Here is a 27516-nt window from a genome sequence, read left to right as displayed (position 1 = left end):
TCATATATCTTCTTAGGCTCGTACAGCATGTTTTGATTTTTAAATCTTTTTTTACATTTTTTGAATGATAGCAAAACAACTGAACTAGTGTTAAATGCTTTTTAAAACCCCTTTTTTACATTCATATGTATAGACTGTGGTTTGTTTTTTCAATTTTTATATTATATTCTTTATTTGCTTGCCCCTCGATTTCCGTTAGAGAGATGCCAAGAGACAAAAACTTAAAAAAAAATGTTCAAATGAAAAAAAGAGTGATGTTTATTTCCATCCATCCACCCTTTAAAAAAATAAAGTTAAAAAAATCTTTGAATCATGTCAATTGAAAATTAGGTTCGTTTCCAAGGATACTAGATATCATCAGAAAAGGGCAGCTTCTTAATTTTTTTAACTTATTTTTTTAAAGGGTTAAAATGTATAAAAATAAACATTTTTAAACATGTTTTTATTGTGAAATCAGGAATACGAATATGATAAAATTGTCACCAGAAAATTTTATTTAAGAGGTCCTCGAGCAAAAAAATACAACCAAAAAAATCACTAAAAGAAAAAGTGTCTATTAACCCACCGGCAGTCGCAAACGTGTACTTTGTAAAGGTTAAATATGGTATACTGCCTTACCCAAAGCTTTCTCAGTCTCAGTTGATAGTCCCAGATGTCCCCTACAAGCTGCATGTCGAACCGATTTGATATCTGGATAGAACACATTATTATTTGAGTTTGAAAATTGTGCTATTTTTCCTCTAAAATGCTAATAACTCGCTTTAGATTTGACAAATTGGGATGTTTCTCCCTAAATTTTGTTGCATTTTTTAAGTCCTTTCAGATTATTATTATTATTATAGTTTATTTTTGTCACTTTACCATAATTTGGCATTCGTGTCGCCCTTTCAGATGTATTTAGAATTTAGCTTAAGCCTTTTTAAGATTTTTGACGTTTTTGAGCATGAGCATGAGCATGAGCATGAGCATGAGCATGGTTGACTGCCAATGAGCTGCTACTCCGTTATTGACAGATCAGCTGAAGTTAAACAATGAATCAAAAATGATCAGTGGGAGCCAACCATCCGTTCACTGTTAAACCTCTGAAGTCGGGGACTTTATTAGTCAATACCAGCACACTCCCAAGAAGCCTGCAGTTCAACGAAAGGGAGGAATGTTAGTCCGATAGTTGAAGTTGCAGACTCATCAAGCACATAGTTTTTCGCTATATACTTGTTGATACCGCTTGAGACCGTTGAATCCACAGCATCTCCTTCAAGCATCACGTGATTATTTTTTTTTGGGTTTGTAGGATGAGGTATTTGCTTTTCGATGCCTCCCGAGCTACGACGCTATGGGGAGGACTTTCATAACAGACCCGTCGGCGAGCCTTCCGAGCAACGATGCTATGGGAAGGAAGGTCACACACAGTTATTTTGCTCCACTATTAACTCGACGATTCAAATTGTCAGTGCGTCTTTCGATTATTATATAGAAATGGCTTTTTCACCGCAAAAAAAAAACCTTATTCGAAAAATTTTAACACGATCCACCCGACACCGTGCCTTCCGATCAACGATATAGGAAGGGCTTTGAAAATCACAAACAATTAATTAGGATTACAAAAGCACAAAAAACACCAATTACTCAACGAAAAAGACACAAATAATTCAGTAAGGCAAGCGCGTGGCCTCACTGCCCGCAATCGACTGAAGTAGGGAACACAATTAACACCCTGTTAGTTTGGAACACAATTACTACGACAAACTCAACCGACGGCGTGCCCTCCGATCAACGATGATAAAGGAAGGACTGATCATTGCTAGCAAGAAATAGCACACATAAAAACACGATCGATCCTGTCAGGCAAGCACGTTGCCCCACCGCCCGCATGCGACACACAGAATTCACGACAAAAGGCACACAAAATAAATCACTTTCCACTCCGAATATTTTTTACGACCACGCGCTCCCTTTACAAATTATGCACTCACCCCATACGAACAGCGGCACAAAAGCACACAAAAAAATTAACCTGAATAATCACGACTTCGCGTTCCCACTTCCAGCGCATCAATGATGCTCTTTTAAGATTTTTGACGTTTTTGAACCTTAAAACTTTGTGTCCCGATTTGCCCCACGGCCCGTTAACCTAAAGTGCTCATATTTTGGCCTGATGCTAGTTTTATATGTACAAACAACCCCTGAAAATTTCAGGCAGATTGGTTAAGTCGATGCGAGATGGGTATGCTTTGCTTGTGGACTCGCACTTAAATCAAATGGTTTGGGCCTTTTGAACTGTAAAAAATAGTTATTTTAAAGGTTGAGAGAATTTAACACGAGATTCACTTTTTAAAATCACAAATCGGAACAAAAGTTTTATGTTTGCGAAATTCTAGAGATTTTCTTGGGCTAATACCCACTAGCTGTTTTTAATTGATCCGATACTTGCTTCTTTGGTGAGTATATTACTCAAAATTCGCAGAAGTTTCGGATGACCTAGAACATCACAAAAGCTTTTTATTACATAGTTACCGATAAAAACTCTTTTTAAATGCTTTAATCCTACGTCATAGCTCTAAACTCAGCAAAAATTCAAGTTTTTTATTCAATCTACAAAAAAAATCCACCGAAAAATTCATCGTAACGCGATACGTCCATTGGATTTTCCACGGTTTACTTTAAATCGCGCCGCATTTTCATCTGCAAAGTTTGTTTAGATATGAAGTTTTCCCGCCTGAGTGCAGCCTGAGACGTCGGCGCATCATCAAACAAAACCGAGAAAGTTTGGGGGGGAGATTGTGTTGTTCCCTTTTTTTGTACAACAGTTTTTATTATTGTTTGCGATATCAATTCGACGTTATCCGAGCTCGAGCATCATCATCGGCGCCGTATCGTATCGTTATTATAATAATCTTCGATTTTTATGATTAACGGAGGGTGCCGCCTCCGGATTTCAATTCGAGCTGCGTTTTTTCTCTTCTACTTTTTTTCCATTCCGGTTAGTACCTCGACTAAAACAGTTAACATGTTTATGGTAATGTTAACTTTGAGGCCGGGCCGTGCTCCAACAAGTGCAACAACAAGCCAACATTTCCAACACGATTCAGGAAAAACAAGAATCACACCCATATCGCTCTTCCAATACGCACACTCTCTGCTTCAGCGTTCAGCTCTTGGATTGTTGTGATGTTGCTTTTTATGCTGTTTATGCTGCTCCAGCTGCAGTCAGTGCATTGCCGCCTTTTTCTGTTCATTCAACTGTGAACTCGAAACCTCCCTCCAACTTCCCCTCCCACCAGACTAGGTTTAGGGCCAGTGAAATTTGAAAGCGGATCCGGAGCATATGTTTTTCGGAATGTTTACATCTTCCAGGGCCAAGCCAGAAGCCAGAAGTGCAATGAGGCGATGCATTTCTGCTGCAGCAGTTTTGAAGAAGTACTAGTTGCAGCTGACGCACGTCCGCCGTTAGGTTTCGGTTTCGGCTCGGTGGTGCGAATTGTTACTATTTTTTTTTCTCGGTGTGAATTACGCAGCAATAGCGAGCTATTGGATCGATCCATTGAGCGGTATCGACGAAGTCGAACCCTGATAAAAACTTTTGTTTGTTATGGTTAATCGTTTCTTGACATGTACTGCATCGCTAGATTGTCAGACAAAATTATTACAAATATTTAAAAAATCTTTAATGCCCACTCAAATGCAGCCTTGGCTGAACAGCTTATAATTGTCGATGTAGTATTAAAAGTGATTAACTCCAAGCATTCAGTGCAGCTTGCATAAAACCGCTGCCAACTCAACTAGAAATTTGGAGCATCCCCTAACCTACTATCCAACACATTTCCGCAAATTTGGTGCCCCAAAAGATGCCCTCATGCAAACCGCTAAACCCTTTTTATGCGAGCTATTTCTTTTTTAAATACCTTCACCAAGGTGCCCAATAGTGAACGCCCATCACACACCCCGGAGATTTAACGCTTTTCACCTTTTTGGGACCAATCTTCAACCATAAGCAGCCGGACAACCCCGCAACCCATTCAGTTCAACGCACTTGGGTCGGGCTTCTTCAGCTCACCAGCATGCCATTAACCCACTTCCGCTGACCATGAAAGAAGTGCCCACACCAGATGGCGCGTAGGCTTACTTACCACCAAGTTCACGGAGCGTGCGTACGACCATCACTTAGAGGCGCTTCGTGACTTGGAGCGCATCGAAGCGGCGGGGGTTGGCGATGAGCTACGTACCATGAGTTCGTCAGATGTTTGTATCACAAACTTAATCAGAGTTGCCAGATAACTCCAACACTAACCCCACTCAAAGCAAAGCAGATGAAGCGGTAACGTACTCTATGGACGACCCCCTAACGCACCGCAGCATCGCCTCTGCTGTCTGTCACGGTGGACACGTGCTCAGGGCTTATATCCGACGCGCAGGTTTCTCCGTTTTGTTGCAAGGGTGGAAGAGGTGTGAAGTTCCTAATCCATGCAGAGTCGATGTACAGTAGGGAGCCGATGGTTTGACAACAACAAAAAAACATGCATTCGAAATTCAATCGCTGTACAGCTTTGCCTTGGCGGGGGCTATTGCAAGATTCCTACTCTAGGCATTCGAAGCCTGAATGGTTAGACAATCCAAACTGATTTTAGACCTATTTCCCTTCCACGCCGGGATTCAAACTTACGTCCTCTTGGATTGCAAGTTCAAATGCCGTCTGCCAGAGCACCTCCCATTTATGAGTATGCTACGTGAAATTGTCCAGGGACTCCGATAAAAAATATTTTCAGACATAGACACCGTCAAATCGAAGGCTACATTTTTCGGGCATAAGACTATTTTCCTAGAAAGACAAACTTATTTCCTTTCATTTGCGTCCAAGACAACTAAAATCGGTGAAAATGGCGTGGAGCTATGATTTTTTGAAAAATGTGGTTTTTGCTACCAATGACAAAAATTTCCATTTTTGGGACCACCCAAGCACGGTGTAGATCCATAGGCTAAACAAAAAAATATGGGTCTTATTATTTCGGACAAGAAAGCTCCAGAAAAAATTTGAGCTCGATCGGAGAACTTTTTTTTCGGTTTAAACTATTTTCAAATGAAAATGCTGTATATTCAACTTAAAAACACTTCCCTACAAATCGGAATTTTTTAATTTCAAGCCATTTTACATAATTAGTTTGTCCATAGAATTTTCCATAAAAATTTGGCAGCAGTCCATACAAAAATGATATATGAAAATTTAAAAATCTGTATCTATTGCAGGAATTGTTTGATCGATTTGGTGTCATCGGCAAAGTTGTAGGCATGGATAAAGACTACACTGAAAAAAATGATACACGGCAAAAAAATCGGTGAAATTTAGAGATCGTGCAAAAATGTTTTGGCCGAGTTTAGTATTTTTAAAACAATATTGATTTAAAAAAAAATCGAAATAGAGCAGTTCTCTAGGATTTCGGTCATTCGATTTTTTTTGTATTTTTTAATCCGGCTGAAACTTTTTTGGTGCCTTCGGTATGCCCAAAGAAGCCATTTTGCATCATTAGTTTGTCCATATAATTTTCCATACAAATTTGGCAGCTGTCCATACAAAAGTGATGTATGAAAATTCAAAAATCTGTATCTTTTGAAGGAATTTTTTGATCGATTTGGTGTCTTCGGCAAAGTTGGGAAAAAATGATACACGGTAAAAAAAATTTGGTGATTTTTTTATTTAACTTTTTATTACTAAAACTTGATTTGCAAAAAAAACACTATTTTAAATTTTTTTTATTTTTTGATATGTTTTAAAGGACATAAAATGCCAACTTTTCAGAAATTTTCAGGTTGTGCAAAAAATCGTTGACCGAGTTATGATTTTTTTAATCAATACTGATTTTTTCAAAAAATCGAAATATTGGTCGCAAAAATTTGTCAACTTCATTTTTCGATGTAAAATCTAATTTGCAATCAAAAAGTACTTCATTAAAATTTTGATAAAGTGCACCGTTTTCAAGTTAAATCCATATTTAGGGGACTTTTTTGAAATTAGACGCAGTTTTTCATTTTTTTAAATAAGTGCACATGTTTGCCCACTTTTGGAAAAAATATTTTTGAAAAGCTGGGAAAATTCTCTATATTTTGCTTATTCGGACTTTGTTGATACGACCTTTAGTTGCAAAGATATTGCAATGCAAAGGTTTAAAAACAGGATAATTGATGTTTTCTAAGTCTCACCCAAAAAACCTACCATTTTTCAATGTTGATATCTCAGCAACTAATGGTCCGATTTTCAATGTCAATATATGAAACATTTGTGAAATTTTCCGATCATTTCGATAAAAATATTTTCAAAATTTTCAAATCAAGACTAACATTTTAAATGGGCGTAATATTGAATGTTTGGCCTTTTTGAAATGTAAGTCTTGATTTGAAAATTTTGAAAATATTTTTTTCGAAAAGATCGGAAAATTTCACAAATGTTTCATATATTAACATTGTAAATCAGACCATTATTTGCTGGGATATCGACATTGAAAAATGGTAGGTTTTTTGGGTGAGACTTAGAAAACATCAATTATCCTGTTTTTAAACCTTTTCATTGCAATATCTCTGCAACTAAAGGTCGTATCAACAAAGTCCGAATAAGCAAAATACAGAAAATTTTCCCAGCTTTTCAAAAATATTTTTTCCAAAAGTGGGCAAACATGTGCACTAATTTAAAAAAATGAAAAGCTGCGACTATTTTCAAAAAAGTCCCCTAAAAATGGATTCAACTTGAAAACGGTGCACTTTATCAAAATTTCACTAAAGTATTTTTTGATTGCAAATTTGATTTTACATCAAAAAATGAAGTTGACAAATTTTTGCGACCAATATTTCGATTTTTTGAAAAAATCAGTATAGATTAAAAAACTTAACTCGGTCAACGATTTTTTGCACAACCTGAAAATTTCTGAAAAGTTGGCATTTTATGTCCTTTAAAACATATAAAAAAATAAAAAAAAATAAAAATAGTTTTTTTTTGCAAATCAAGTTTTAGTGATAAAAAGTTAAATAAAAAAATCACCAAATTTTTTTTACCGTGTATCATTTTTTTTCAGTGTAGTCCGTATCCATACCTACAACATTGCCAAAGACACCAAATCGATCAAAAAATTCCTTCAAAAGATACAGATTTTTGAATTTTCATACATCATTTTTGTATGGACAGCTGCCAAATTTGTATGGAAAATTATATGGACAAACTAATGATGCAAAATGGCTTCTTTGGGCATACCGAAGCCACCAAAAAAGTTTCAGTCGGATTAAAAAATACAAAAATTAAAATTGAAGAAAAAAGACCGATTTCGTAGAGAATTGCTCTCCGACTGAAACTTTTTAAGTGCCTTCGGTATGCCCAAAGAAGCCATTTTGCATCATTAGTTTGTCCATATAATTTTCCATACAAATTTGGCAGCTGGCCATACAAAATGATGTATGAAAATAAATTCAAAAATCTGTATCTTTTGAAGGATTTTTTTCATCGATTTGGTGTTTTCGGCAAAGTTGTAGGTATGGATATGGACTACACTGAAAAAAATGATGTACGGTAAAAAAATCGGTGAAATTTAGAGATCGTGCAAAAATTTTTTGGCCGAGTTTAAATTTTTTAATCAATAGTGATTTCTTTTTAAATCGAAATTTTGATCGCAAACATTTTTCAACTTCATTGTTCGACGTAAAATCGAATTTGAGCATGAGCATAAGCTCGTCCTTCTCCGTTGCTGAACAGGACCGTAATATCCTATCAATACAACCGACCATACGCTTAAACGATCAAATGATGTTTCTCTTATCAACAGCATGCATGAATGCGCTGAAAAGACAAAACATCACGATCATCAAAACTAGAGCCGTCGCTAATAGGAAACAGTCGTTGGCCACTAACTGCGCCCGCCATGTCAGTTTGTAGATCTCGGGGGATTGGGACGGGAATGTTAGTTAGCACAGGTTGCTACAAAGGATTGGGATCTATACGATATCCACACCCCCACGTGTGCCGGAAAACTACTTCTACTTGGGATTTTGTTAGTGGGTAAGGGTAATGGCCAGGATTCAACATAGAGGATGATGATGCGACCCAATAATCAATAAATTTTGTTTAATGGTGTGATGTATTATGCATTCTCAAGGCAAACAGTCGGAGTATGCGGATGAGACTATTCCCGGTTATTTGGTGTTAAGTTTAGCATAAATGATTAAATCTTAGACAGCCGGCTGTGGAAAGATAAAACCAAATAAAATGCGAAAACGCGAAACCGCCCGGACCGAAAAACACACACAATCGGGGGAACAACAAAGACGGAAACGGCAACGAAAATCCTGCGTGATTACCGCGACGCGCACCGTTCAAATTCTCCAACGCAACTCAGTTCGACGTAAAATCGAATTTGCAATCAAAAAGTATTTAAGAGCGAGTTTTTCGCCAATGTGTAACAGGTCGTATCGAGGTGCTCCGATTTGGATGAAACTTTCAGCGTTTGTTTGTCTATACATGAGATGAACTCATGCCAAATATGAGCCCTCTACGACAAAGGGAAGTGGGGTAAAATGGGCTTTGAAGTTTGAGGTCCAAAAAACCTAAAAAATCTTAAAATTTCTCGCATTTCCGTAAAACTTCATCAATTCCAACTCTCTTAGATGCATTCGAAAGGTCTTTTGCCCAAGTAGCACTCATAACTTGTCGTCTGTTGAATAATAGTTAGACAGCTGTTTTTGATCAACATACGAGAAAAAATTCAACGTTAGTAAAATAACAGTTTGTTTCACTACTTGTATAACTGACTTATGTAACTCTTGAGATTTGTGCCACAAAAGTGTTAAAACACAGTCAACTTCACTCTTTTCCAACTTTAACACACAACATAAGGAATATTTTAACATGTTTGGGAGGCTAACCCTTGCTTCTAACTCCATCCAATTTGATGATTTTCACTATTTAAACAATTTATTTTGGAACACTTTTGATAGAAACTTGCTTGCTCACTTCCTATTGAGCTATTTATCACTTTATTTCACTTGAAAACACTTTTTATGAGCTGTAATTGAACGTCAAAGTGCTGATATGCCAAGATGCTGTTCCCTCATCTGCAATGTTTTACTCGAAAACAGTTTGTTGAATAAAAACAATATTGCACTGTTTGTATCACTGCTTGTCTAACATTGTCATGTGACGGCATCTTCTAAAAAATGGGCGTGGCCAACCATTCTATAAATAACCTTAGGTGTTCTCGCTTTGTTACACAAATGTTATCGGAGAATAGGTTATATAACTGATGCTCAACAAACATATTCAACTTGACATTGCGTGTTGTTAGGTGGTGTAAATTTGTACATGATGAATTTAGAGTTTCAAAAATGTTTATTTATTGAAGATTGCAATAGTTTTGATTGTTGACCGATTTATTTGTGAAAATATCGCTGGTAAAAGCTACAAAAATTATCAGCTTATAGAGTTTATGATAGAGAAAACAACAAATCAAAATAAAACCGATTTTCAATATTACTCCGTGGTACGGTAATCGAAACGACAGTTGAAACGGTTTGTTATAACAAAGTTATATAGTGGAGTTATGAAAACTGACTTGAAACAAACTTATATAACTTCAATTCCAATGACAGCCTTCGTTGGAGTTAAGTTCTTTAGTTAACAAAACAAACAGCAGCCTTCTTATTGACGCTTGGGCCAGCTTGTTTACTATGAAGCCCCGTGGAGAGATGTGGAAGCGCGCCTGGACCTGCCGTGGAGATAACAACAAATCATCAAAGTCATCGGATCGAATCTTGGGAACGAGGAAGTTCATCAAAAAAGGACAATCTAAAAGTTCGCCATGCAGGGAATTTCACACTAATCACATGCGAGCCATGATTGTTTTTCTTTTATTAAATTCAATTTAGAATTATTTCAAATAAATCTTGCAGAAGCAAGCGTACTTTTATTATTAGCTTCGTCGTTGAATTCTAATAAGAAACGTTTGTTTACATGTAAGTTAGTCGACGGTTAGATAGCTGTTTTCAATCTAACTTTCCTTTCCAGTGTGCGCTTTGATTTGACAGCACAGCCGTAAACCACGCCCCCTTTTTTTCGTCGAATCTCTTGTTAGATAGCACAGTGTTGTCAAATACATTTGTACAACTTACTCTGATAACTTGCATCTTTTTCTGGCAAGTTATACAACAAGAAAAAGTGCGCTATTTCCAGTTCACAGGAGTTGTAGAACAAGTTGTGATAACGAGGCGGTTGGGTTATACAACCAGTTAGGAAATACGTTTATCTGACAAAGTGTGTTGCTTGGGTGGAGCACTTCAAAATGTGCCATAGACATCCAGGGTTGGTTCGACTTTTTCTCTTAGCTTTTGCAAATTACTGTCAAAAATGGATTTTTTTTAAAACCTTAATATCTTTTTGCAACAGCCTCCAACACCCATACTCCCATAGGTCAAAAGATAGGTAATTACATGGACTATAAGCCTATGGTATTAACTTTTTGGCCAATCGCAGTTTTTCTCATAGTTTTTCGATTTTTCTAGAACAAACATTTTACAACGTTAGTTTTGGCCGGTAGGCCGCCTTAGCGGCACTTTTTAGTCTCAATTTTGTCATATTCGGAATCCTCGGACAATTTCACGTAAGTTAGAAGTATTGGAGTTGTAAATTTGATTGGAAAAATTGCCATTAAAATGAATTAAAATATTTTTTAACAATTGGTTTAATTAGGGGTAAAACAGGTTTTCGCCTACTTGATACAGCATTTGACGTATTGATCACAGGGTAAATAAGATCTATTTCTTTTTTCAAAAATGTTTTATTTAATTATATTTTAAATCAAATTTACAACTCCAATACTTATAACATACGTGAAATTGTCCGAGGATTTCGAATATGACAAAATTGAGACCAAAAAGTGCCGCTTTGGCGGCCTACAGGGCAAAAACTAACGTTGTAAAATGTTTGTTCTAGAAAAATCGAAAAACTATGAGAAAAACTGCGATTGGTCAAAAAGTTATTTCCGTAGGCTTTTTTTTTTTTTTTTCATAAAATTATTTTTATTAGGTCCTTTTCGGTACTGGGACCTGGTTAGGACCGAGTCGGCTTTTGTAATTACAAAAAACTTAATAATTACAGAGGATCTTGTGTGTAAATGTTAGTGGGAGGGGAGCCGATTACCCGCGGCCTACTCGGGGTTAGTAGGGAAGGGATTGATGTTAAAGACAAGGCATGGGGTGGGAAGGGGGATTGTGTAGGGGTCTTGGTTGGCTCTGCTGGCCTTTGCGTTTTGTCTTCAGCCGCAACTCGGTGTCCAGCTGCTGGGGCGATCTTGCTTTGCTTCCGGTGCAACCAGAAACGACGGCTTTGTGCGGAGGCGAGTTATACTAACTAGAGGAAAACTAACTGAAGGGAAACTAACTGGAAGAAAACTAAATAGATATTTTGGAATCTGAGAGGAACTGATAGATCGGATAGAGAACATCAAGGTCAAGTTGAGATAACGCGTCTCGCATCGGGATTTCTGGTGGTCTTCCTCGGGCCCTGAGGGTATCTTTCAAATTAATTCTGTGAGCCTGGTGATCTGGACACGCCCATACGAGATGGTCGATGTCCTGATAACCCTGCCCACAGTCACACAGGTTCGTATCACTCATGTTGATACGGTACAGATGAGCCTTGGACGAGTAATGGTTCGACATAAGGCGGGACATCGTTCTGATGAATCCACGCGTCAAGTCCATTCCCTTGAACCAGGCTTTTCTTTGCACCTTAGGTCGTATGGAATACATCCAACGTCCCTTGGTGTCGTCGTCCCATTGTTTTTGCCAATCCAGGAGCGCACGCTGCCTCGGAAAACCGTAGCATTCTTGTAGGCTAATTGGCCTTTCAAAAATGTCTCCACTCTCAGCACCCTTCTTGGCGAGCAAGTCCGCTTTCTCATTACCCGGAATCGAGCAATGAGCGCGGACCCACACCACCGTGATGCTGAAGGACTGAGCCGCCAGGTTGTTTAAAGTCTTGCGTATTTCCGTGAGGAAAAACGCAGACTCCCTGGTCGGCTTCAGAGACCGGATAGCCTCAACAGAGCTAAAGCTATCGGTGAAGATGAAGTAGTGGTCAGGTGGCATGGTCTCGATGATTCGCAGTGCGCAGTAAACCGCGGCTAACTCTGCGACGTAAACCGAACTCGGGTCCTTCAGCTTAAAGAATTTCCGTAGGCTTATAGTCCATGTAATTACCTATCTTTTGACCTATGGGAGTATGGGTGTTGGAGGCTGTTGCAAAAAGATATTAAGGTTTTAAAAAAATCCATTTTTGACAGTAATTTGCAAAAGCTAAGAGAAAAAGTCGAACCAATCCTGGATGTCTATGGCACATTTTGAAGTGCTTCAAAAGAGCTTTCAGATGCATCTAAGAGAGTTGGAATTGATGAAGTTTTACGGAAATGCGAGCAATTTTAAGATTTTTTAGGTTTTTTGGACCTCAAACTTCAAAGCCCATTTTACCCCACTTCCCTTTGTCGTAGAGGGCTCATATTTGGCATGAGTTCATCTCATGTATAGACAAACAAACGCTGAAAGTTTCATCCAAATCGGAGCACCTCGATACGACCTCTAGAACAAACCGAGCAATATTTACAAATACTGCCTCTTAAGTGAAATTTTGATAAAGTGCACCATTTTCAAGTTATGTATAGCCATTTTTAGGTTATTGAAAAAAGTCGCAGTTAGGCTTCATCCATAAAGTACGTCACGCTAAAATCAGCCAAAATATACCCCCTTTGTCACGCTTTCCCTATACTTATAACACACTATGTCACACTTTCTCAGACCCCCCTCCCCCCAGGGAGTGTGACATACTTTATGGATGACGCCTTATTTTTTTTTAAATAAGTGCCCATGTATGCCCACTTTTGAAAAAAAAATATGTTTGAAAAGCTGAGAAAATTAGTTGATACAACTCTTGGTTGCTGAGATATTTCCATACAAAGATTTAAAAACAGGAAAATTGATGTTTTCTAAGTCTCACCCAAACATCCCACTATTTTCTAATGTTGATATCTCAGCAATTATTGGTCCGATTTACAATGTTAAAACATGAAACATTCGCAAAACTTTCCGATCTTATCGAAAACAATATTTTCAAAAAAAATTAATCAAGACTAACAAAATTTTCTGATCAATTAAAACAACCCACCATTTTCTAATGTCAATATCTCAGCAACTTATGATCCGATTTTCAATAATAAATCATGAAACATTCGTAAAATTTTCCGATCTTTTCAAAAAAATATTTTGAAAAAGATTAAATCAATACTAGCATTTCAAATGGGCCAAGCATTGAATATTACGCCCATTTGAAATGCTGGTCTTGATTAAAAAAAATCAAAATATTTTTTTTTTTTCCAAGAGATCGGAAAATTTTAAGAATGTTTCATGTTTTAACATTGAAAATCGGATCATTAGTTGCAGAGATCGACATTAGAAAATTGTAGGTTGTTTTGGTGAGACTTAGAAAGCTTCAATTTTCGTGTTTCTTTTTTTTAAAGCGGCTGTATCTCAGCAAACCGAGGTCCTGTCTTCAATGTCTCTTTAACAATTTTATAGCTTATTTTCTAAACCTTTCAAAAAAATATTTTTAGAAATGGTCACTCATGGTCACTATTTTTAAAAATCGAAAAACTGCAAATATTTCGCTAAAATCAATCTTTCGGTGGCTATATCTTGAAAACAGAGCCCTTTATCAAAAAATCTGTGGAGTACTTTTCGATCGGAAATTCATTAACAGAATTAAGTCAAATTTGATTTTGCTTGAAATTTCGATTTTTTCCAAAAATCACTATATTTTCGAAAAATCTTGGCGATTCATACAAAAATGTTTTTTTTTTGTATAGACAATTGTCCACGGAGGGGAGGGGGTTAGATTTCCAAAAAAATGTCAACGTGGTTTATGGATAATCCCCTAATGATGTAAAATGGCTTCTTTCGGCATACCGAAATCTCAGGGAATTGCTGTTACTTTTATGCCTAATTTGATTAAAATACGAAGGACTACTATCAAACTATCCAGTTTTCCCTGTACTCATATGTGCCTCAGCTGATGCTGCTGCTTCTGGAGGTCGCCTATGTGGTCAACAGCACTGAAACACCGTTGTTGGTTGAAGCAAAACAAAGCTGAAAAACTTTCTTCAAACGATTTTTTTTTCTTCTGTTGGTTTCCTCTTCTATCGTTACTCCTCTAAATGAAGCAATTTGGATGGACCCCAAAGCTGTCTGTGTGTGGTTTCAACGAGAGATTCAGATAACAAATACACCTCTACTTCGGGCGTGTATTTGTGTTTGAGTTTTTTTTTCTCCCCCTTGATGTTCACATTATTGGTCATGATCGGTTGGTTTAGTGTGTTCATATAGATAAGAAAAATAGCGATGAAGCCAGCTCCCAAACAAAGTAAGGTAAATTTCATTAACTCTCTGGTGCGTTTCCCGTCTGCTCGTCGAGGTCTCGGAAGATGTGTAATGATGGATCCATCGACTACTGCCAGCCTAGACATGCGAAACAATTGGTTTCTTGCCTCGCAGAAAAAAAATCGGAGGCCCTTTCGTGCGGAAATGCTTTCAGCCGTACCTGTATGCAAACTGCCGAGACATGGAAGCCCAGCAGCTTCCGAGATGTGCAGGCGAAGCTTCCTTCGGCAAAGAGTGCGATTTAATGGGTTTCCCCTCTTTGTATTGCTGGCTGGCGGTACGAGCAGAAACTTTTGGAAATTGATTCAATTTATTGGATGTTGTTTGCGTAAGAAACAAACTAATTACTGACTATGCTTCCCGCTGTCAAGTTGATGGTTTTTGAATTACAGCCACACGTTTTAAAATGTTCAAAGATTGCCATAGCCAATTAGTTATTGTTTTGAAATTGCCGTCTGTGTGGATCAATCGGACCGCGCACAGGACTCACAATCCAGAAGTCATTGGTTTGAATCCCGCATCCCTCTGTCGTTCTTTCAAACACTCTAGGAGCCTAAGCAGTGAAGTCCTTGAAGATAAAAGAAAGATACTGGTTACTGGTACCGATTGATGACGTATAGATACGTATAGATATAGTTTCCAGACTTACAATTTTAAATAACTTGGTAAGAAACGAGTCTCAGTGAGTCTCAGTCACGTTGGCACAATTTGAAACAATTTTCGAACAACAGTTTTAAAAGTCAGTTGATCTCTTGTTCCTGAATGGCTTCAAATCGATTTTATTAAATTATTTTCAAGATCATACCACAAGTAACACCCAATCGCTCGCTTAATGTCCCACACAATTGGTTCCATCTTCAATTGGAAACACCAATAAAATCCAATCCAACCCCCGTTATCGGTTCCATCCCACTGGGCAAACTCGCCCGTTCGATCGCTTCCCAGTTCTTCCGAACGTACCGGAGAGTTTTAAAACTCGGACTTGCCCATCAATTGCAGCCGCGCTCAAGATTTTCACCGCGCCCATCATCGCACATTACACATTGCATCGATCTGCTCGGGCACCACAAGTCATACTTTCAGCCCGAGTGGAGCAGCTCAGCAGCATCGAAAACATGACTGATTGAATTAAGTCTTCACTTTAATCAGAAAATTGCTCCAATGAAATTTAACTTATTTCATCAATTTGTGGCATCCTGCGGTGACGGGGGGTGGGGGTAGACTGAAGGGGAGAAATGCAGACTGGTAGAAATTGCAGATATTGAAAGGTACACAAAATAAAGTACAAACAGAAAGCTTCGAGAGGGGAAAAGTTTGCCGCCGAAGGCGGCGCTGGCTCTGAATTCTTCAAGCAAATTTTAATTTTATATGCTACAATATATGATATCGAGGTTATCGGTGTACCAGGCAGCCAACATCAGTTGCGCGCAGATAAAAAATGATGAGCAGACGAGCTCTACAGTGACGTCGAATTGAGTTGTACCGCCGAGGTTCAGCAAATAATTGCGTGCAACAACATCGACGGCGATACAATTTGTATACAAAACAAACGTGTTTCCAAATGTTAAATTGCACGCCGACGAGCGTTTTTTTTTTAAAGAGCTTCACCGAGAACGCGGTTTGTTTTTGAAGAGGCGTTGACGTCGGTTCGCGAAGAGCGAATATCGTTGTGTAACGCACGCCTGCATGAGAAGTCACGGTCGTCGAAGTTAACCTGGTGTTTTGGAGTTGGTGCCGATTTGCAGCATTCATAAGGAGGCGGGTTAAGTGAAAATTGATGAGTTTAGTAATTTGTGGCAACACAAAGGTCTCAGTAACTGGAATGAGCACTGACACGTTATGTCAACAGTGCTGCTAGCATGGTTATGATTTTGTTTAGTCTGTTGAATTTATTTGGGGCATTCAATTACCCAACTGTCATGAAACGTCCTAGATATGTTTAAAACAATTGGATTGATTAACCATAAAAATCCCAAACCATCTTTGACGATTGCTCAGGAGATATTGCCAATGTTGTAAGAAGATAACTTTTTTGCAAACTTAAGCAGCATTTTTGACTAACTTCCTGGGGTAAAGAATATTTCAGGAATTTTTGTTATTATGTTATTATGCAGCAAACTACATGATGATTTTTCAAGAAATTTCACATAAGTGTGTATCCTTCTTCTAAAAAATGATAAGGAATTACTGATTATGTAATTTCTAACTGTAATTTCTCTGATTTACTAGAGAGTTGTCCTTTTAAGAGAGTGATGCATTTTGATTTCATATTTTTCACAATAAGAATTTTGCAAACATTTTGATGAATGTCACTTTTTATTTTACGAAATTTGGCATATCAAATGATAGAACAAAACTTTTTTTATTCGGTCGTCTTGGATAATTTTGAAAGAAATGTGAAATCTGGTAAATTTGGATTGGAAACCTAGGCATCATCCATAAAGTGTCACGCTTAAATCGGCCAAGTTCTCTTGGATTTCGGTCATTCGATTATTTTTTTTTGTATTTTTTAATCCGACAGAAACTTTTTTGGTGCCTTTGATATGCCCAAATAAGCCATTTTGCATCATTAGTTCGTTCATATAATTTTTCATACAAATTTGGCAGCTGTTCATACAAAAATGATGTATGAAAATTCAAAAATCTGTATCTTTTGAAGGAATTTTTTGATCGATTTGGTGTCTTCGGCAAAGTTGTAGGTATGGATATGGACTACGCTGAAAAAATAATGATACACGGTAAAAATTTTTTTGATGATTTTTTATTTAACTTTTTGTCACTAAAACTTGATTTGCAAAAAAACACTATTTTTATATTTTTTTCATTTTTTGATATGTTTTAGAGGACATCAAATGCCAACTTTTAAGAAATTTCCAAGTTGTGCAAAAAATCTTTGACCGAGATATGAATTTCTTGATCAATACTGATTTTTTAAAAAAATTCTAATATTGGTCGCAAAAATTTTTCAACTTTATTTTTCGATGTAAAATCAAATTTGCAATCAAAAAGTGCTTCAGTGAAATTTTGATAAAGTGCACCGTTTTCAAGTTAAGGCTATTTTTAGGTAACTTTTTTGAAAATAGTCGTAGTTATGATTTTTTTTAAAATTAATGCATATGTTTGCCCACTTTTGAAAAAAATATTTTTGAAAAGCTGAGTAAATTCTTTATATTTTGCATTTTTGAACTTTGTTGATACGACCCTTTGTTGCTGAGATATTGCCATGCAAAGGTTTAAAAACATAAAAATTGATGTTTTCTAAGTCTCACCCAAACAACCAACCGTTCGATTTACAATGTTAAAATATAAAACATTCGTAAAATTTTCCGATCTTTTCGAAAATAATATCTTCAAAATTTTTAAACCAAGACTTACATTTTAAAAGGGCGTAATATTGAATATTTGGCCCATTTGAAATGTTAGTCTTAATTGAAAATATTGTTTTTGAAGAAATCGAAAAATTTCACGAATGTTTCATATTTTAACATTGTAAATCGGACCATAAGTTGCCGAGATATCGACGTTAGAAAATGGTAGGTTGTTTGGGTGAGACTTGGAAATCATCAATTTTCCTGTTTTTAAACCTTTACATGGCAATATCTCAGCAACTGAGGGTCGAATCAACAAAGTTAAAAAAAGCAAAACATAGAGAATTTTCTCTGCTTTTCAAAAATATTTTTTTCAGAAGTGGGCAAACATGTGCACTTATTTAAAAAAAAATGAAAAACTGCGACTTTTTTGAAAAAAATGCCTATAAATGGCCTTAACTTGAAAACGGTGCACTTTATCAAAAATCCACTTTAGTACTTTTTGATTGCAAATTTAATTTTACATCGAAAAATGAAGTTGAAAAATTTTTGCGACCAATATTTCGATTTTTTGAAAAAAATTGTTTTGTTTAAAAAATTCATAACTCGGTCAAAGATTTTTTGCACAACCTGGAAATTTCTGAAAAGTTGGCATTGATGTCCTCTAAAACATATTAAAAAATGAAAAAAATTAAAAATAGTGATTTTTGCAAATCAAGTTTTAGTGACAAAAAGTTAAATAAAAAATCACCATAAATGTTTTTACCGTGTATCATTTTTTTCAGTGTAGGCCATATCCATACCTACAACTTTGCCGAAGACACCAAATCGATCAGAAAATTCCTTCAAAAGATACAGAATTTTGAATTTTCATATATCGTTTTTGTATGGACAGCTGCCAAATTTGTATGGAAAATTATATGGACAAACTAATGATGCAAAATGGCTTCTTTGGGCATACCGAAGGCACCAACAAAGTTTCAGTCGGATTAAAAAATAGAAAAATTAAAATTCTTAAAAAAAGACCGATTTCGTAGAGAATTGCTTACATCTAGTATTGAATCAAAACCAACATCGTTTTTTTTTCGTTGTTCAGCATTTTGCTTTTTAGAAAAGTTTATTTTGATTCCAAAATAATTCCAAAAAACATACTTTCGAACGGATCAGAAAATTTCCCAAATGTTTCATTTTATAACATTTATCTCAGCAACCTGCCTTTAATGCTTCTTAGACGAAAATTCAGGATTTTTTGTATGATTATTCGATATTTTTTCTTAAATTGACACTCACTGATACTACATATATGAAAAAAACATATAAACTGCCAAGTTTTAGTAAAGATCAAATTTTAAAAGACCATATAGAACAAAGCACTTCATCAATATTTCTGTGAAATATTTTACAATTGAAAATTCGATTTTACATTAGAACCAGTCATTATATGTTTCTATGTTATACAAAAAAATAAAAAAAATCAGAACTCATGCCAAATTTTCTTGTCGTACTTTTCTATGGCTCAAAAGTTGCAACAACTTATTTTCAAAAATAAATTTTCGAAAAAAAATTAGGAAAAAAACTTAGATCCATTTTTTCCTGAAAAGTCCTCATTTATACCTACAACTTTGCCAAATGCACTAAATCGATCAGAAAAAAGTACATATGTTTGAATATTTACGTACCATTGTTGTATAAGCTGCTGCCAACATTGTATGGAGACTTTTATGGGTGAACTTATTACCCAAAATGGCTTCTTTGGTCATCGGAAAGGCCCCAAAAATAAAAATGTAGAAAATCGAGATATTTCGTAGGGATTTGCTCAGTTAAAAGATAATAAAATGCGTGTAACAAAAGTTTTGGTAAATCAGATGATGATGTGTTTATGTTTATCTTGCAAATGATTTGTGAATAAAATAATCAAATTTCAAAAGATTTTCTATTTACGTCTACCTATAATTTGAGTTTTAAGTTTAATAGAGTGGGGAACAAATTGGAAAAAAATAAGAGAAGAAATAAAAAAGAAAAACAATAATCGGGGAAAATAATTATTGACATAAAACAAATTTTGTTTTAGCCGAATTCAGTTCATGCTTTGAAAATTTTCTGTAATTAATGGCCCTTAGGGTTGACGCTTTCCTCACATTTATAACGCATATATAAAAATGTACTCAATAATTTTAATAAGTTCGTCAAATGTTTGAGAAACGGTCTAAAAAAGTATATAATAAACATAAGTGCTCATAACATTCAATAGGATTGTCAGAACGTTAATATTTTTGATTCATCAGAAAATTCTTTCAAAAATATTTCTAATGTATAAATTTATAATAGGTTTTTTTGAAAACCAACATTTCTTTATCTATCGGATCTTAACTAATATCATTTTTTAGCATACCTTTTGAGATATTTATTCAAATTTTATAAGGTTCAATAGGGACTTAGGATACTAGAAGAATCGACTGAGCCCTATACGGACAAAATAATTGAGATAATTGACAGACAATTTTTCGATGAGCATCCTGTACACATAAATTTAGTTTATCGAAAATCGTCCTAGTATTTTTCCGCTTTGAGTGCATAATTGGCAAAGGGAGCGCGTGGTCGTAAAAAAATATTCGGAGTGAAAAGTGATTTTTTTTTTGTGTGTGCCTTTTGTTTCGCATTTTTGTCGTGAATTGTGCGCTGCGAGGAGAAGATTACCCTCCGAAAATGCAGCGTCATCAGTATATAATTGGCAAAGGGAGCGCGTGGTCGTAAAACATATTCGGAGTGAAAAGTGATTTTTTTTTTGTGTGTGCCTTTTGTTTCGCATTTTTGTCGTGAATTGTGCGCTGCGAGGCGAAGATTACCCTCCGAAAATGCAGCGTCATCAGTACATAATTGGCAAAGGGAGCGCGTGGTCGTAAAAAAATATTCGGAGTGAAAAGTGATTTTTGTTTGTGTGTGCCTTTTGTTTCGCATTTTTGTCGTGAATTGTGCGCTGCGAGGAGAAGATTACCCTCCGAAAATGCAGCGTCATCAGTACATAATTGGCAAAGGGAGCGCGTGGTCGTAAAAAATATTCGGAGTGAAAAGTGATTTTTGTTTGTGTGTGCCTTTTGTTTCGCATTTTTGTCGTGAATTGTGCGCTGCGAGGAGAAGATTACCCTCCGAAAATGCAGCGTCATCAGTGCATAATTGGCAAAGGGAGCGCGTGGTCGTAAAAAATATTCGGAGTGAAAAGTGATTTTTTTTTGTGTGTGCCTTTTGTTTCGCATTTTTGTCGTGAATTGTGCGCTGCGAGGAGAAGATTACCCTCCGAAAATGCAGCGTCATCAGTACATAATTGGCAAAGGGAGCGCGTGGTCGTAAAAAATATTCGGAGTGAAAAGTGATTTTTTTTTGTGTGTGCCTTTTGTTTCGCATTTTTGTCGTGAATTGTGCGCTGCGAGGAGAAGATTACCCTCCGAAAATGCAGCGTCATCAGTGCATAATTGGCAAAGGGAGCGCGTGGTCGTAAAAAATATTCGGAGTGAAAAGTGATTTTTGTTTGTGTGTGCCTTTTGTTTCGCATTTTTGTCGTGAATTGTGCGCTGCGAGGAGAAGATTACCCTCCGAAAATGCAGCGTCATCAGTGCATAATTGGCAAAGGGAGCGCGTGGTCGTAAAAAATATTCGGAGTGAAAAGTGATTTTTGTTTGTGTGTGCCTTTTGTTTCGCATTTTTGTCGTGAATTGTGCGCTGCGAGGAGAAGATTACCCTCCGAAAATGCAGCGTCATCAGTACATAATTGGCAAAGGGAGCGCGTGGTCGTAAAAAATATTCGGAGTGAAAAGTGATTTGTTTTGTGTGTGCCTTTTGTTTCGCATTTTTGTCGTGAATTGTGCGCTGCGAGGAGAAAATTACCCTCCGAAAATGCAGCGTTATCAGTGCATAATTGGCAAAGGGAGCGTGTGGTCGTTAAAAAATATTCGGAGTGAAAAGTGATTTTTTTTTGTGTGTGCCTTTTGTTTCGCATTTTTGTCGTGAATTGTGCGCTGCGAGGAGAAGATTACCCTCCGAAAATGCAGCGTCATCAGTACATAATTGGCAAAGGGAGCGCGTGGTCGTAAAAAATATTCGGAGTGAAAAGTGATTTGTTTTGTGTGTGCCTTTTGTTTCGCATTTTTGTCGTGAATTGTGCGCTGCGAGGAGAAAATTACCCTCCGAAAATGCAGCGTTATCAGTGCATAATTGGCAAAGGGAGCGCGTGGTCGTAAAAAATATTCGGAGTGAAAAGTGATTTTTGTTTGTGTGTGCCTTTTGTTTCGCATTTTTGTCGTGAATTGTGCGCTGCGAGGAGAAGATTACCCTCCGAAAATGCAGCGTCATCAGTATATAATTGGCAAAGGGAGCGCGTGGTCGTAAAACATATTCGGAGTGAAAAGTGATTTTTTTTTTGTGTGTGCCTTTTGTTTCGCATTTTTGTCGTGAATTGTGCGCTGCGAGGCGAAGATTACCCTCCGAAAATGCAGCGTCATCAGTGCATAATTGGCAAAGGGAGCGCGTGGTCGTAAAAAATATTCGGAGTGAAAAGTGATTTGTTTTGTGTGTGCCTTTTGTTTCGCATTTTTGTCGTGAATTGTGCGCTGCGATGAGAAGATTACCCTCCGAAAATGCAGCGTCATCAGTACATAATTGGCAAAGGGAGCGCGTGGTCGTAAAAAATATTCGGAGTGAAAAGTGATTTTTGTTTGTGTGTGCCTTTTGTTTCGCATTTTTGTCGTGAATTGTGCGCTGCGAGGAGAAGATTACCCTCCGAAAATGCAGCGTTATCAGTGCATAATTGGCAAAGGGAGCGCGTGGTCGTAAAAAAATATTCGGAGTGAAAAGTGATTTTTTTTTGTGTGTGCCTTTTGTTTCGCATTTTTGTCGTGAATTGTGCGCTGCGAGGAGAAGATTACCCTCCGAAAATGCAGCGTCATCAGTACATAATTGGCAAAGGGAGCGCGTGGTCGTAAAAAATATTCGGAGTGAAAAGTGATTTGTTTTGTGTGTGCCTTTTGTTTCGCATTTTTGTCGTGAATTGTGCGCTGCGATGAGAAGATTACCCTCCGAAAATGCAGCGTCATCAGTACATAATTGGCAAAGGGAGCGCGTGGTCGTAAAAAATATTCGGAGTGAAAAGTGATTTGTTTTGTGTGTGCCTTTTGTTTCGCATTTTTGTCGTGAATTGTGCGCTGCGAGGAGAAAATTACCCTCCGAAAATGCAGCGTCATCAGTGCATAATTGGCAAAGGGAGCGCGTGGTCGTAAAAAAATATTCGGAGTGAAAAGTGATTTTTTTTTGTGTGTGCCTTTTGTTTCGCATTTTTGTCGTGAATTGTGCGCTGCGAGGAGAAGATTACCCTCCGAAAATGCAGCGTCATCAGTACATAATTGGCAAAGGGAGCGCGTGGTCGTAAAAAATATTCGGAGTGAAAAGTGATTTGTTTTGTGTGTGCCTTTTGTTTCGCATTTTTGTCGTGAATTGTGCGCTGCGAGGAGAAGATTACCCTCCGAAAATGCAGCGTCATCAGTACATAATTGGCAAAGGGAGCGCGTGGTCGTAAAAAATATTCGGAGTGAAAAGTGATTTGTTTTGTGTGTGCCTTTTGTTTCGCATTTTTGTCGTGAATTGTGCGCTGCGAGGAGAAAATTACCCTCCGAAAATGCAGCGTTATCAGTGCATAATTGGCAAAGGGAGCGTGTGGTCGTTAAAAAATATTCGGAGTGAAAAGTGATTTTTTTTTTGTGTGTGCCTTTTGTTTCGCATTTTTGTCGTGAATTGTGCGCTGCGAGGAGAAGATTACCCTCCGAAAATGCAGCGTCATCAGTGCATAATTGGCAAAGGGAGCGCGTGGTCGTAAAAAATATTCGGAGTGAAAAGTGATTTTTGTTTGTGTGTGCCTTTTGTTTCGCATTTTTGTCGTGAATTGTGCGCTGCGAGGAGAAGATTACCCTCCGAAAATGCAGCGTCATCAGTACATAATTGGCAAAGGGAGCGCGTGGTCGTAAAAAATATTCGGAGTGAAAAGTGATTTGTTTTGTGTGTGCCTTTTGTTTCGCATTTTTGTCGTGAATTGTGCGCTGCGAGGAGAAAATTACCCTCCGAAAATGCAGCGTCATCAGAGCATAATTGGCAAAGTGAGCGCGTGGTCGTAATAAAAAAATATTCGGAGTGAAAAGTGATTTTTTTTGTGTGTGCCTTTTGTTTCGCATTTTTGTCGTGAATTGTGATATAGTTTTCGATAAAAACGATCTAAGTTCGTTAGGTTTATCGCGCAGCAAAATTATTTTGATTCATTAAGAACGTCGTGTGGTGCGCGAGTCTTTTTGTGTTGAAAAGACCTTCCCATAGCTCCGTAGCTCGGAGGGCTCGACGTCGGTTGTTTGTGTGTTAAGCCCTCTCCATAGCATCGTAGCTCGAGAGGCAACGAAAATCAATACCTTATCTAGCTAACAGAAAGAAGATCGGAAGGCACTTGATGATTGAGTTCGTCGCGTCTATTCCGTTGCAAATTCATGAACTAAATGATTATATAATTAAAAATCAGACTACGCTATCATTGCAGCATTGCGTTTAACACCTCATTTTATAAATAAATATTATTTGGTTTTATCTTTCCACAGCCGGCTGTCTAAGATTAAACCATTTCATTTAAAATTTAACAACAGTTAAACGGGAAATGTCTCATCCGCAGCAACCGATTGTTTGCCTTGAGAATAAAATATACCGTAAAACGGGGTGACTTTGATAGCCGGGGTGACTTTGATAGGTTTGCAATTTTTCCGCAAAATGAACAGTACAAATGAAATACGTACGGAATGGTTTAGAATCATACTGGCCGTGGTAGAGAAGTGTTCAAAGTACCTCAAAAAGAACTTTTCATAAATTTTTGAAAAGTTTAAAATGTTAGTTTCCTATAGTTATGAAAATATTGATTAAAGTCATTTTTTTAAACTTCCCAAAGTGTCATAATTTTCTCAATGAACATGATTTTGAATCGGAAAACGGAATGCATTTTCGGATTCTTTGGACAATTTTCCACTAGGAGAAGGTTTAATAAGTTTGTAAATAATAAATAATATGTGTTTTTAAAGCTCAATTTCAAAAAATCTCCGGATTTATATGCATTTTCAGTAGAACAAATTTTATACAAAATGTGAAAACTTGTGATTCTTGCTTCGAATTCAGTATAAAATTAAATATAAATCGATAATTTCATAATCAAAACCAGTTTTACCAAATTTCAGACAAAATTCCGGCTTTTTAACAATTTTACCTAAAATTGATATGTATTTTGTTAAAAAGCTTATAAACTTAGTTAACTAATCATAAACATTGATTTTTTTTTCTTAAAAACTATATCAGCTACTTTAGTGATGGTACATTTAACGTACAAATAAAGTTTGAACATCTTAAATATGATTTTAACAAGGAAAACTATGGCTGTCAAAGTCACCCCGGAATTTTAACTAAGAATTTTTTATGTAACTATTTTTCTAAACACTATTGAAACAACTTGTTTTTCCAAAATAGTTCATGGACTTTGTGTGGCTTACCCCAGTACATGTTTTAAAAATAATAATCTTGAGAAAAACCTTATCTGTTGGAAAATATTCTAAAAACAAATTGAAATCCTATCAAAGTCACCCCGGTTTACGGTAATACCTTTCAACAAACACTATGATTTTGGGTCGCATCATCATCTTCTATGATGAATCCTGACCAAACACCCTATCCTACTAACCAATTTTCAGGTTCCTGGCGCTTGTGGGGTGTAAGCACAGAGTAAATCAGCTGCCCTAGTAGCAACCTGCGCTAACTAACATTCCCGTCCCTAAAAATCGAGATCTACAAACTGACATGGCGGGCGCCGTTGGTGGCCAATGACTGCTACCTATTCGCAACTGATCTTGTTTTGGCAATCATGGTGTTTTATCTTTTCAGCGCATTCATACATGCTGTTGATAAGGGAAACACCACTAGATCGTCGAAGCCTATAATCAGTAGTGCTGAAAGGATATTACGGTTCTGTTCAGCAACGGAGGGGCAACCATGGGTGATCTCTCATGCTCATGCTCATGCTCAATCGTCCTAGTATTTTTCCGCTTTTATTTTTTAAGTCATTTTTTAAAATATCAATAGTGCATAAATAAATCACCATCGCTAAAAAAATAAAAATTGATTCAATAGAGCAACCTTAAGATAAAAAAAAATTTGCTAACAAATGAGCGATGTGCTTAATTTGTTACGCAAGCTAGGTTACAACTAGTTAACATAACGTTTTTAAATCCCTTCAAACAAACGAAACATTCCAAAAGAAAGCTTCTTTTTAAAACCCATACCCCCTGACAACCCTCTCTCCCCTTGCGGTGAACAAATCCGCGATTTTAATGTCCGAAAAAAAAAACAAACTTTACACTCTGCCCATAAATTAAGCGCTTCTTGACGTCTTACTGCCGTGGTGGTGTTTTCCCGCGCCATAACCCTTTACACCCCGAAAGTACCGTTCCGCGCGTTCACGTAATGGATGACATTTCTCTCGCATCATCACCATCAAAAAGCACGCTTTGACGGTCGGTAGCTTGCTGTATCATAACTTTAACGACGTTTGACATAAACTTCATTTCCCTAGCCGTGTCGAGTCGAGACTCCAAGTCGCACGCTTTCATCCATCAAAACAGTGCCGTCTTCTTACCTATTGCTTCATTTATCGCTCTGCCTCTGGTTTGTTTCGAGCGCTTAAAAAGTTGGCGATTCCGCCGTCACGAGGCGCCACCGGTCTTCAGCTTCCAAAAATTACTCTGCGCAGCTCCGCCTCCTCCTCACTTTCTTCTATTTTGATTATTTTTAATGCTCTTTTTCTGCTGTTGTTTCTCACAGTTTCACTGTCATCGCTCACTTCTTCCTCTCTGTGTTGCGACTAATGAGACACAACTCCGTGCAAATCACTTTTCGATCTGATCCACTTTTTTTGTTGTTGTGCGAAAAAAGGTCGTCACCTGGATTTTCTCTTTTGACTCTGTTACTGACACCCGCGTAAAGGCCTCTCGAAAACCACGCGACGGGTCGTGCTTCTTTGCTGAACAGGAACACCCTCAACACACCACAACACAACACTCTTCCTCACAACTTCACAAACAGTTAATTAACTGTTAGTCGATTGAACTACAACCTAGCCGGCTACTTCCAGCTCACTGCTGTCGAACACCCCGGGGTGCGAATTTCTCATGTCATGGTAAATCGCGTTTTCCCTTGCATCGGAAAACGTAACCCAGACAATCATTCTTCACCAAGGTAGGCGATCTTCACCGTACACGCAACTTCGTAGGAAGATCCGCGCTGAACGGAAACAGAACTTGCATGCAAAGCGCAATCCAAGCAGTCGCGCAAAAAAAACACTCGAACGGTTCTCGCGCAACTCCACTCTCGCTCTCCGCGGACACCTCGATCGCACATCCACTCGGTAACGTTAGGTTCGGTAGACTGACGGTCGTAGCAGGCGACGCCCGGAGCCGAACCTGTGTTCCAGCAGCGTTGATAAGCGAGCGCGAGAGGGAGAGCGGCACGCTGCCAAGTTTGGGCCAAGTTTCGCTCGCAATCGCGAGAGCGTTGGAGAATGAGGAAAAACAAAACGATCGCCGATCATGTTGCGACGCGCTCAGCTGTTTTATGTTTATGTTTTTGTTTTGTGCGAACCGCGGCTTTGTTTTGTTTTGACGTGTGTTTGTTGCAGCAGAGTGGTGGTGCAACCTGA

At 37.5% G+C, this 27516-nt stretch overlaps 1 protein-coding gene across 1 annotated transcript in view; it reads right to left on the bottom strand.

The window, feature by feature from the left end:
- The window catches only part of LOC120421728 (myosin-IIIb-like), a 330131-nt gene extending 302887 nt beyond the window's left edge, over nucleotides 1-27244 (bottom strand). The window contains exon 1 of the mRNA XM_052709031.1: nucleotides 26458-27244. The gene's annotated coding sequence lies outside the window, so the exon portion shown is untranslated. The remainder of the gene's footprint in view (nucleotides 1-26457) is intronic.
- Between the last annotated feature and the right edge of the window lie 272 nt (nucleotides 27245-27516).

Source organism: Culex pipiens, chromosome 2, assembly GCF_016801865.2.
Source record: "Culex pipiens pallens isolate TS chromosome 2, TS_CPP_V2, whole genome shotgun sequence".
Lineage (NCBI taxonomy): Eukaryota > Metazoa > Arthropoda > Insecta > Diptera > Culicidae > Culex > Culex pipiens.
The sequence above is the reverse complement of the archived record's forward strand: the minus strand, read 5'-3'. Positions and strand labels throughout refer to the sequence as shown.